The 12,758-nt window shown below is 37.7% G+C and overlaps 1 protein-coding gene across 1 annotated transcript in view; it reads right to left on the reverse strand.

The window, feature by feature from the left end:
- Positions 1-12,758, reverse strand: part of DOK6 (docking protein 6) — a 392,906-nt gene that overhangs the window by 172,098 nt on the left and 208,050 nt on the right. The gene's annotated exons all lie outside the window — the stretch shown is intronic.

Here is a 12,758-nt window from a genome sequence, read left to right on the forward strand (position 1 = left end):
TCTTGTAGCTTTCTGCATACAGGCCTTTTGTCTCCTCAGGTAGGTTTATTCCTAGGTATTTTATTCTTTTACTTGCAATGGTAAATGGGAGTGTTTCCGTAACTTCTCTTTCAGATTTTTCATCATTAGTATATAGGAATGCAAGAGATTTCTGTGCATTAATTTTGTACCCTGCAACTTTACCAAATCCTTTGATTAGCTCTAGTAGTTTTCTGCTGGCATCTTTAGGATTCTCTATGTATAGTATCATGTTATCTGCAAACAGTGACAATTTTACTTCTTATTCTTCAATTTGTATTCCTTTTATTTCTTTTTTTTCTCTGATTGCCGTGGCTAGGACTTCCAAAACTATGTTGAATAATAGTGGTGAGAGTGGACATCCTTGTCTTGTACCTGATCTTAGAGGAAATGCTTTTAGTTTTTCACCATTGAGAATGATTTTCACTGTGGGTTTGTCATATATGGCCTTTATTATGTTGAGGTAGGTTCCCTCTATGCCCACTTTCTAGAGAGTTTTTATCATAAATGGGTGTTGACTTTTGTGAAAAGCTTTTTCTGCATCTATTGAGATGATCATATGGTTTTTCTTCTTTAATTTGTTGATATGGTGTATCATATTGATTGACTTGCGTATATTGAAGAATCCTTGCATCTCTGGAATAAATCCCACTTGATCATGGTGTATGAACCTTTTAATGTGTTGTTGGATTCTGTTTGCTAGTATTTTGTTGAGGATTTTTGCATCTATATTCATCAGTGATATTGGTCTGCAATTTTCTTTTTTTGTAGTATCTTTTTCTGGTTTTGGTATCAGGGTGATGGGGGCTTCATAGAATGAGTTTGGGAGTGTTCCTTCCTCTGCAGTTTTTTGGAAGAGTTTGAGAAGGATGGGTGTTAGCTCTTCTGTAAATGTTTGATAGAATTCGCCTGTGAAACCATCTGGTCCTGGACTTTTGTTTGTTGGAAGATTTTAAATCACAGTTTCAATTTTGTTACTTGTGATTGGTCTGTTCTTATTTTCTATTTCTTCCTGCTTCAGTCTTGGAAGGTTATACCTTTCTAAGAATTTGTCCATTTCTTCCAGGTTGTCCATTTATTGGCATAGAGTTGCTTGTTGTGGTCTCTTAGGATGCATTTTTCTCCGGTGTCTGTTGTACGTTCTCCTTTTTCATTTCTAATTTTATTGATTTGAGTCCTCTCCCTCTTTTCCTTGATGAGTCTGGCTAATGGTTTATCAATTTTTTTTAATCTTCTCAAAGAAACAGATTTTAGTTTTATTGATGTGTGCTATTGTTTTCTTTGTTTCTATTTCATTTATTTCTGCTCTGATCTTCATGATTTCTTTCCTTGTGCTAACTTTGGGTTTTGTTTGTTCTGCTTTCTCTAGTTCCTTTAGGTGTAAGGTTAGATCGTTTATTTGAAATTTTTCTTGTTTCTTGAGGTAGGCTTGTATATCTATAAACTTCCCTCTTAGAACTGCTTTTGCTGCATCCCATAGGTTTTGGATCGTTGTGTTTTCATTGTCATTTGCCTCTAGGCATTTTTTGATTTCCTCTTTGATTTCTTGGTTACTTAGTAACGTTACTTAGTAACGTATTGTTTAGCCTCCACGTGTTTGTATTTTTTACGTTTTTTACCCTGTAATTGATTTCTAATCTCATAGCATTGTGGTCAAAAAAGATAGTTGATATGATTTCAATTTTCTTAAATTTACTGAGGCTTGATTTGTGACCCAAGATGTGATCTATCCTGGGGAATGCTCCGTGCACACTTGAGAAGAAAGTGTAATCTGCTGTTTTTGGATTGAATGTCCTATAAATATTAATTAAATCGATCTGGTCTATTGTGTCATTTAAACCTTGTGTTTCCCTATTAATTTTCTGTTTGGATGATCTGTCCATTGGTGTAAGTGAGGTGTTAAAGTCCCCCACTATTATTGTGTTACTGTAAATTTCCTCGTTTATACCTGATAGCAGTTGCCTTATGTATTGAGGTGTTCCTATGTTGGGTGCATATATATTTATAATTGTTATATCTTCTTCTTGGATTGATCCCTTGATCATTATGTAGTGTCCTTCCTTGTCTCTTGTAACATTCTTTATTTTAAAGTCAGGTTTATCTGTTATGAGTATTGCTACTCCAGCTTTCTTTTGAGTTCCATTTACATGGAATATCTTTTTCCATCCCCTCACTTTCAGTCTGTATGTGTCTCTAGGTCTGAAGTGGGTCTCTTGTAGATGGCATATATATGGGTCTTGTTTTTGTATCCATTCAGCGAGCCTGTGTCTTTTGGCTGGAGCATTTAATCTATTCACATTTAAGATTATTATCGATATGCATGTTCCTATGACCATTTTCTTAATTGTTTTGGGTTTGTTTTTGTAGGTCCTCTTCTTCTCTTGTGTTTCCCACTTAGAGCTCTAAGCTCCTTTAGCATTTGTTGTAGAGCTCGTTTGTTGCTGCTGAATTCTCTTAGCTTTTGCTTGTCTGCAAACTTTTGTTTTCTCTATCGAATCTGAATGAGATCCTTGCCGGGTAGAGTAATCTTGGTTGTAGGTTCTTCTCTTTCATCACTTGAAGTACATCATGCCACTCCCTTCTGGCTTGTAGAGTTTCTGCTGAGAAATCAGCTGTTAACCTTATGGGAGTTCCCTTGTATGTTATTTGTCATTTTTCCCTGCTGCTTTCAATAATTTTTCTTTGTCTTTAATTTTTGCCAATTTGATTACTATGTGTCTCAGCGTGTTTCTCCTTGGGTTTATCCTGTATGGGACTCTCTGTGCTTTCTGGACTTGGGTGGCTATTTCCTTTCCCATGTTAGGGAACTTTTCAACTATAATCTCTTCAAATATTTTCTCGGTCCTTTCTCTCTCTCTTCCCCTCTGGGACCCCTATAATGTGAATGTTGTTGTGTTTAATGTTGTCCCAGAGGTCTCTTAGGCTGTCTTCATTTCTTTTCATTCTTTTTTCTTTATTCTGTTCTGCAGCAGTGAATTCCACCATTCTGTCTTCCAGGTCACTTATCCATTCTTCTGCCTCAGTTATTCTGCTCTTGATTCCTTCTAGTGTAGTTTTCATTTCAGTTATTGTATTGTTCATCTCTGTTTGTTTGTTCCTTAATTCTTCTAGGTCTTTGTTAAACATTTCTTTCATCTTCTTGATCTTTGCTTCCATTCTTTTTCCGAGGTCCTGGATCATCTTCACTATCGTTATTCTGAATTCTTTTTCTGGAAGGTTGCCTATCTCCACTTCATTTAGTTGTTTTTCTGGGATTTTATCTTGTTCCCTCATCTGGTACATAGCCCTCTGCCTTTTCATCTTGTCTATCTTTCTGTGAATGTGTTTTTTGTTCCACAGAGTGCAGGGTTGTAGTTCTTCTTGAACCCCTTTATTCTGATCAGGAAATTTGGTAAATAAAAGGCAATTCTTGACTGCAGTGTGTTTTCTGTGGTCTGAAATGAATGCGCTTGTACTGTAATAATAATAGCAATAGTAACAGTAGTTGTTATTGTTCTAAACTTTAAAACAATGTTTTTTATTTTTAATATATTTACTGTGTGCCAGATATTATGCTAAGAAATTTACATTACAGTATTAAGTCACATACACATCCCATTAATGCTATGAGAGAGTCACTGTTAGTATCCCAGCTTTACTGATGACATAACTGAGACCCAAGCATGTAAAGAAACTGCCCGCCCACACCTCCAGCATGTGAAGTCCAGGGGACACACCCAGCATCCAGCCCCAGAGTCTATTCTCTTTTGCATAATAGAAGAGTCCAGTAAATTTTTATTTTATGTTTGATAGAATTCCAACCCAATTCCAGAATTATGAACTGTAGGTGAAAGTCTTCCATCATGTTGGTGGATTTATCATTTATTCCCGTCATGGTTTGGGTCAATTTTCTTCCTGTCATGTTATCAGCATACAACCTTTTTTTTAGACTATTTCATTAGGTGTATAAGAGCAGAGGACTATTACACTTGATTGCTAATAAATAATTCAACTTAAAAATCTCATTCCATTACACCAGCTTCCTTTGGTTTGTGTTGTTGCATTTTTTTTCCTGTATCAACCACCTTTTGCTTAGATTATGCTGTGGTAAGAAACAGCTCTGCAATCTCATGGGATTTCTGTAACAAAAATGCTTGTTTCTTCTCCTGACCTTGCTGGATGCAGGTCAGCTTCAGCTTTGCTCCAGGTTTCTCCTTCTGGGACCAGGATGGCAGCCTTTATCCCAGGCTCAAGATAAAGGAGATAAAAGCAAAGAGCCGTGCAATGCTCTTAATGTTCAGATGTGGCATGTGTCACTGCTCCCTTATTTCGCTGATGAAAGCAAGTTAAAGAAAAAGAAGACTCAATAGTATAACAGAGAGAGGTAATGATGGAGAACAATCATCTACGTGGGATTTATCTTTTCTCATTCCTTTTCTTTCTGTCACTCTGGGTCTTAACTTTTGTGTGTGTTTATCTTGTAAGAGGCATATAACTAGATTTTTAAAAACAATTAAAGATCTCTTTAAAAAACAGCAGATATTTACATTCATTTGGATTTTTATCTACCATTTCAAGTTTTCCACTTGTGACTCCACCCCCGACCCCCCCCCTTTCCTTGTACTCATCTCTACCAGAGGTTCTCAGACTTTGCTATGCCTTCAAGTCACCTGAAGAGCTTGTTCAATGGGTTCTTGTACCCCCATACACAGAGGTCCTGATTCAGCAGGTCTGGTACCCCCATACACAAAGGTCCTGATTCAGCAGGTCTGGGGTGGGGCCGGAGAATTTTGCATTTCTAACAAGTTCTCAGATATGCTGGTCCTGTTGGTCTGGAGACCACAGTGTTCTATAGCATTAGCTGCATTTTCTTTCTTTTCCACCTTCCCCGTGTAGAAGAAGAAAATACAATGATCTTAAAACACTTCAATAACTTCCTCTCAGTTTTGTACCATATTATTTTCCAACATTTTATTTGTAACTTATATGAAGTCTCTTATCTCTAAAATCCTAAAATAGTTATTATTTTTAGCATTTTATATCGATTTTATTTCAAATTTAGCAATTGCTAACTTATATTTTTAGTCAACATTTATTGAACTTGTACTATGTGCCAGTGCTTTGCAAGTATTGACTTGTTTACCTCCCATAAGAAACATGATATAATTGCTACTATTATTTTCATTTTCATTTTATATGTGGAAACTGAGGCACAGAGAGGTAAGTGATTTTCTCTTAGTTACACAGCACAGGTGATTCTGGCACCCACATCCTTAACCACCCTCATCACTGCAATTTGCATCCTTCTTTCTTTCTGCTTTTAGTTTCCTTTTTGCTAAAGAACATATTTTTAGTACTTTCTGTGAAGGCTTAGGTTAATACATTTCCTTATTTCTGAAATGTCTGCCTTCACTCTTGAATGATATCTTGACAGTTATTTTTCTCCAGCATTTTGAAAATATTTTTCTAGTGTCTTCTGTCTCTTGTTGCTAATATTGAGTCATCTATTCATCTTCTAAAGGTAGTTTGATTTTTTTGGGGGGAGTTGCTCTTAAGATTTTTTGCTTTATATTTAATTTTGCACATTCACCATACTGTGTCTACTTGTTGGTTTGATGTAACTCTTGAAGACACATATCTTTCTTCAGTTCTGAGATTTTTTTTCAGCTATTATCATTTTGAGTTTTGGCTCTCTCCTATTCACTCTTGTTTCTTACCTTGGAAATCCCGTCAGATATATGTTGGACATATGCTGGATATTCTCATTCTTTCTTATCTTAGTATCATAAATTAATATTTTTATCTCTTCATATTTTGTGCTGCCTTCTTGATTTCTTCAGGTTTATCTTCTAATTAACTAGTAATCTCTTCAGATAGTCTAGTTTATTCAGTCCTTTCCATTTCAATGACTTAAAAAAATTTAGAAGTTCTACTGGTTTATTTTGCCTGTGTTCTGTTTCCATATTATTATGCCCTTCTAATGTGATGTCTATTTCTTTCTTATCATGTTTATTTTTTTAATTTTATTTTTTATTGAAGTATAATTGATTTACAATGTTGTGCTAGTTTCACGTGTACAACAAAATGATTCAATTTTATACGTGTGTGTGTATATATATATATATATACACACACACACACACACATACACACACACTCACACACGTATATATATGTTCTTTTCCAGATTTTTTCCCTTATAGCTTATTACTAGGTATTGAGTATAGTTCCTGTGCTATATAGTATGTCCTTGTTGGTTATCTATTTTATATATAGTAGTGTGTATATATTAATCCCAAACTCCTAATTTACCCCTCCCCCCTTTATTTATTTTAAATGCAATTATTTAACATTCTTTTTTAACTTTTCCTATTATTTCTGGTTCTTGGAGTGCTAATTTGCCATTTTGTATCAGCTGACTCTCTCTTGTGACTTTTTCATGTGGTTTGTACTGTTTTATTGTAAGTTCATCTTCAGAAAGGTTTTCTCTCCTCTGGAAATATCTTAAGCCTGCTATTGTTAAAGTCTCTGAACAAAACTGTTTCAACTTTGCCTCCTTCAAAACCCTACTGCAGTGAGCAATTCTGTATACATTCTGAGCTTAATCTCAGCTTGGGATTCTTTCCTTATGCAAGTAGCTTATATTAATACATTATATTCATATGTGGAGTGAGCCTTTATTTGGGTGACTCATCTCCAACCCCACTCATCTCCAACCCCCCCTCTCTACAAGCCCTGTCTGAGACAGATGTCAGCCCTCACTGCCTTCTCAATCCTTTGTTAACCAACAAAGGAATCTCTCTCCTACTTCACAGAGAAAATAGAAGTCATCATTACAGAATGCTTCCCATTACAAAATGTACAAACATCTGCATTCATCTTTTCTACTAAGCATCCTGCTATAACAGAGTAGCCAAAAACAGCAGTAGTAAAAAAATAATGAAGGGGCTGGAAGATGAAACAGAATGTCAATATTTTATAGATAGTAAAACAAATAGACCAGGAGGTAAAATTAGAGGCTGCAAAAATAATTACTCTCTATCAAGGCAGTCCAATACGCTATTAGTAGAACTTCTAAAATCCGTGGAATGAGCAAAATAATAGAAGAAATTATCAAACAAATAATATTTTTAAAAAAACTTCCAATAATGAAGGGCAGGAATCAAGTGCCCTTTTAGAATACCAAAAATAAAGTGATGATTCAGAGATCTTTCAGTGAGAGAAAAAGACTATGCCACATACAGGGATCACCTATCAAAAATGGCCTCGGATGTCTCAGCTGCAGCACTGGAAGCAAGAATGCAATATAAAAATGTCTTCAGAATTATAAGATAAATTATTATCAATCTCGAAGTCTATGCCTAAATGAATTATGGATTAATATTAAAGGAAAACCAACAGTTTTTCCTAATATATATCCTCAATCAAGTTCCCAAACAGTCATGCATCTTTTGTGAACTTTTGCATTCTGGTGCTCTGTGTCACTGGTCTATTTGTTTACTCCTTTACACCCAAAACAAGTTTTAATAACCATGACTTCTTAATACATTGTAATATCTAATGGGACAAGTCTCTTCTTCCCCCTCATTTTTTTCAAAATTTTATTGTTTATTCTTGAATGTTTTCTTTTTTAATTTCGGTAAGAACACTTAACATGAGAGCTGCCCTCTTAATTTTTTCAGTGTACAACACGGTATTGTGAACTGCAGGCACATTGCTGTACAGAAGATCTCCACAAGTTATTATCTTATATAACCAAAAGTTTATGTCCACTGAACAGCAAGGAGCTCTTCCCTTCATTGGATATGGTCATTTTTGATCCAGTTTTACCAAAATATCACTGAAAATTTAAGAAGCCAAGACACTTAAACTTGTGAAAGGCTTTTCAGTTTTCTATTATTCCATATTAGATACATATCAAGCAATATCCAGGCATTTTCTGCACTGTTCCTTCCTATTGAGGGCTGGCATGGCTCACCCGGGATTGGGAGAGATGAGTGGGTTGCTGTCCACTCTCTGTAGCGGATCCTCTGTTAACAGCGCCTGGAGCCCTTGCTCAGGGCAGGAGGTGTCCTAATCCTCTTCTCACTTCTCCTAGCTCAGAGACTGAAACGCTCATTTATTAGTATATTATGGTCCAAGACCCACCCAGAAGAAGTAGTCCTTGTATTTTCTTTATAGATACATAAAATCAACCACTGCTGTTTTTTCTTTTTTTTTTTTAAACAAGAATGGAACATCATATGGAATTTTCAGAAATTCTTGTCCGACATGTACCTATCACATTGACCTACCTTACCCAAGAACAAGAGACAGTGGGCATAGAGTGTTAGCCCTACGTTCCTTTTCTCAGAAAGGAAATCCACTACATGGTGGTTCTGGAGCATCTAAGCTTCATGTAGGGGACCTTAAAGGGGTGTCTCTTGAGAGATCTATGTTAGAATTAGTGGTCATTTTTTAAAAATTGTAATTATTACGGTTCCATTGCATGAATAGATGAATATAGGAAGATTAGATATAATTTATATTCTATAAAGATTTACATATTTTTTATTTAGGTTTTGCATATTTCTCAGATTGTTTACTATTATGGGGATTTCTGTCATTGGAAATAAAGCCATTTGTTTCCATTACCTTTTATAAATATGTATTGCTTCTTTGTAAGTCCTTAATTTCTGTATCTTGATATTTTATCAAGCCACTTTACTAAACTCATTAATTCAAATCCATTTTCGATTGATGTTATTTTGCATTTTCTAGTTATACAATCAGAATTTGCTGTGACTCAACTATTAAAAGAAACAGTTATGCAAACAAATTTCCTCATGCAATACAAATTAACTGCCAAGCTCTGAGCGTATCTATCGAGGCTGATAACTTAAGTTTCTTCATCCTAAGAGAAGTGGGCAAACCCTGGCAGTGAAAGGGATGTAATCACAGGATGTACCCTAAACTAAGACCCTTTTTCTCATTAGTACCATGGACTTGTGCAAATTCAGGCCATTCAATGAAGGGTGTCAGTTTTTAGATCTCTGCCCAGTACACTTGGTTTATTTGATCACAAATTCTTTCTTTGAGAGCTTTGTTGTGACTATTTTAAAAATGAATATAAAGTTCATATTTTTCTTTTCTATAATTAGATGAGCATTTGAAATATTATGAGTGACAGGTGTTGAAAAAAATACTAGCCCTCCTCACATGCCTGAGGTTTGCATGCATTCCTACAGAGAGAAATAGTCACAGACCCTCAAATGGGAACTCCTATGGATAATGAGAGAAGTTAGGGAAACTTCGGTACCAGGAAATGATTAGGACTCAAGAATATGCCATCTGGATGCTACGCTCTGATAATGTCATCTCCAGTGGGATTGTGTGCTTAGTAGTACAAACCTTGTCTCTCTCTTTCCTTTCTTTTTTTTTTTTTTTGGTAAGATTCTGCTCATGTTCTGTCTCAATTTATACATTTAAAAAAATACTGTACATCTGAAATTGGCCAGGGATTTGACCTTCTGCATAGAAAGCAAGAAATAAAAAAGAATTTACTACTGTTCCCAGTTGCATGAACAGCTATTTTAGTGCTGATGGGAATAGGGGGCTGTTCTGATTATTTTCTACAAGCCCTGTCTAGGCACAAGCAGAATGTGTATTGGCATTTAGCCAAAGAAAACCTGCATGCTCAAGACTGCTGAATCCCAGGCACTGAGGTGCCACCTACCAGTTAATACGGGACATTCAGTGCACACATTCCCACACCCTCACATCTTCTAATGCTCAGTCCTTCTGCTAAAGATATTAGAGCATCACAGCAGTGTGAGATGCTCTCTTTGTCTCTTCCCTTCAATTTACAACCAGTAAAACATCCATAACTCCGTAACAAAGGTGCCTCTGTCCAACACACCAGGATTCTGGAAAATTGCACACATCTGTGCACGTGAAGGTGGGGGGACTGGAACACACAGAGGAGGCAGAACCGCGGGAACAGTGAGCGTGGTGCCTACAATCCGGACCTAGCGATGGAGGCTGAGTCCACAGCCCCAGAGAACTTGGCAGCAGCAAGCGAGGCAGCGCACCTGACACCAGCTTTCTGGCTGCAGTGGCTACACAGCCACAGGGAACTGAACAGCAGTGGCAGTGGAGCGTATGGCCCCATCCGTCCAGCTGCAAAGGCACTAGCAACTCTGCCCCCCTCCCCCATAGTGGCGGCTCCCAGGAACCCGACAACCCTGTCACAGCAGAGACACCTGTGACCCGGCTCTCCCATCCCCACTCTCTTTCTTCTCCGCAGCAGCAGAGCTTGTGACCCAGGAGACCCCAAATGTAGTGGAGGCGCCTGTTATCCCTGTGCCTCAGGTGGCAACACCAGGGACACCTGCAGCAGCAAGGCACCAGCTACCCAAAGGCACAAGCAGTGACAAGAGTCTCAAATATAACCAGAGGCAGCCCAGGTGAGGCACCAAAAACTTGTGTGTAGCGCCACCTACTGGAAAAGAAAAGAAAGGCCCCTAATCACTAACCTGTTGAACCATTATAATCGTGTTAAAACAAACAAAAACCCTTTACCTAAAGAAGAAAGGTGTTTGCTACTTCAAATGCACCAGCAAGAGGAACAACTCATCTAGCACCATTCAGAACCGTGGTAACATGGCATCATGAAAAGAAAACGACAGTTCTCTAGAAACCAAACTTAATGTCACAGAATATGATGATCTAACTGATAGAGAATTCAAAACAGCAGTCATGAAGAAACGATGAGCTACAAGAAAACTCAGAAAGACAGTTCAGTGAGCTCAGGAATAAAATGAATGAACACAAGAAATACTTCACCAAAGACTGAAACACTAAAAAAGAACCAAAGAGGACTTCCCTGGTGGCACAGTGGTTGAGAATCCACCTGCCAATGCAGAGACACGGGTTCAAGCCCTGTTCTGGGAAGATCCCACATGCTGTGGAGCAACTAAGCCTGTGCACCACAACTACTGAGCCTGCACTCTAGAGCCCGTGAGCCACAACTACTGAGCCCACATGCCACAACTACTGAAGCCCATCCGCCTAGAGACTGTGCTCCGAAACATGAGAAGCCACCACAATGAGAAGCCCATGCACCGCAACAAAGGGTAGACCCTGCTCGCCCCAACTAGAGAAAGCCCACACACAGCAATGAAGACCCAATGTAGCCAAAAATAAATACATAAATAAATAAATTTATTAAAAAAATAAAATAAAAAAGAACTAAAGAAATTCTGGAGCTAAAGAACTCAATGAGATGAAGAATGCATTACAAAACACTGGGAGAGACCTTCAAGATGGTGGAGGAGTAAGACGTGGAGATCACCTTCCTCTCTACAAATACACCAAAAATACACCTACATGTGGAACAACTCCTACAGAACACCTAACTAAACGCTGGCAGAAGACCTCAGACTTCCCAAGAGATATATATATTTTTTTCCTTTTTCTCTTTTTGTGAGTGTGTATGTGTATGCTTCTTTGTGTGATTTTGTCTATATAGCTTTTACCATTTGTCCTAGGGTTGTGTCTGTCCGATTTTTTTATTACTTTTAATTTTTTTTCTTTTTAATATATATTTTTATTTTAATAACTTTATTTTATTTTTCTATCTTTCTTGTTTTCTCCCTTTTCTTCTGAGCCGTGTGGCTGACAGGGTCTTCATGCTCTGGCCGGGTGTCAGGCCTGTGCCTCTGAAGTGGGAGAATTGAGTTCAGGACATTGGTCCACCAGAGACCTCCTGGCTACACATAACATCAAATGGCAAAAGCTCTCCCAGAGATCTCCATCTCAACACTAAGACCCAGCTCCACTCAACGACCAACAAGCTGGACACCCCATGCCAAACAACCAGCAAGACAGGAACACAACCCCACCCATTAACAGAGAGGCTGTCTAAAATCATAATAAGATCACAGACAACCCAAAGCACACCACCAGATGCGGTCCCACCTCGCTGAAAGGCAAGATCCAGCCTTATCCACCAGAACACAGGCACCAGTCCCCTCCACCAGGAAGCCCACACAACCCACTGAACCAACCTTAGCCACTGGAGGCAGACACCAAACACAATGGAAACTATGACCCTGCAGCCAGCGAAAAGGAGACCCTAAACACAGTAAGTTGAACAAGACGCATCTATATGCTGCCTGCAAAAGACCTACTTCAGACCTAGGGACACATACAGAGAGAAACTGAGGGGATGGGAAAAGATATTCCATGCAAATGGGAATCAAAAGAAAGCTGGAGTAGCAATTCACATATCAGAGAAAATAGACTTTAAAATAAAGACTACTACAAGAGACAAAGAAGGACACTACATAATGATCAATGGATCAATCCAAGAAGAAAATATAACAATTGTAAATATTTATGCACCCAACATAGGAGCACCTCAATACATAAGGCAAATGCTAACAGCCATAAAAGGGGAAATTGACAGTAACACAATCATAGGGAGGACTTTAATAGCCCACTTTCACCAATGGACAGATCACCCAAAATGAAAATAAATAAGGAAACACAAGCTTTAAATGATACATTAAACAAGATGGACTTAATTGATATTTATAGGACATTCCATCCAAAAAGAACAGAATACACTTTCTTCTCAAGTGCTCATGGAACATTCTACAGGATAGACCATATCTTGGGTCACAAGTCAAGCCTTGGTAAATGTCAGAAAATTGATTTCATATCAAGTATCTTTTCCAACCACAATGCTATGAGACTAGATATCAATTACAGGAAAAAAT

This window comes from Phocoena phocoena, chromosome 13, assembly GCF_963924675.1.
Source record: "Phocoena phocoena chromosome 13, mPhoPho1.1, whole genome shotgun sequence".
Lineage (NCBI taxonomy): Eukaryota > Metazoa > Chordata > Mammalia > Artiodactyla > Phocoenidae > Phocoena > Phocoena phocoena.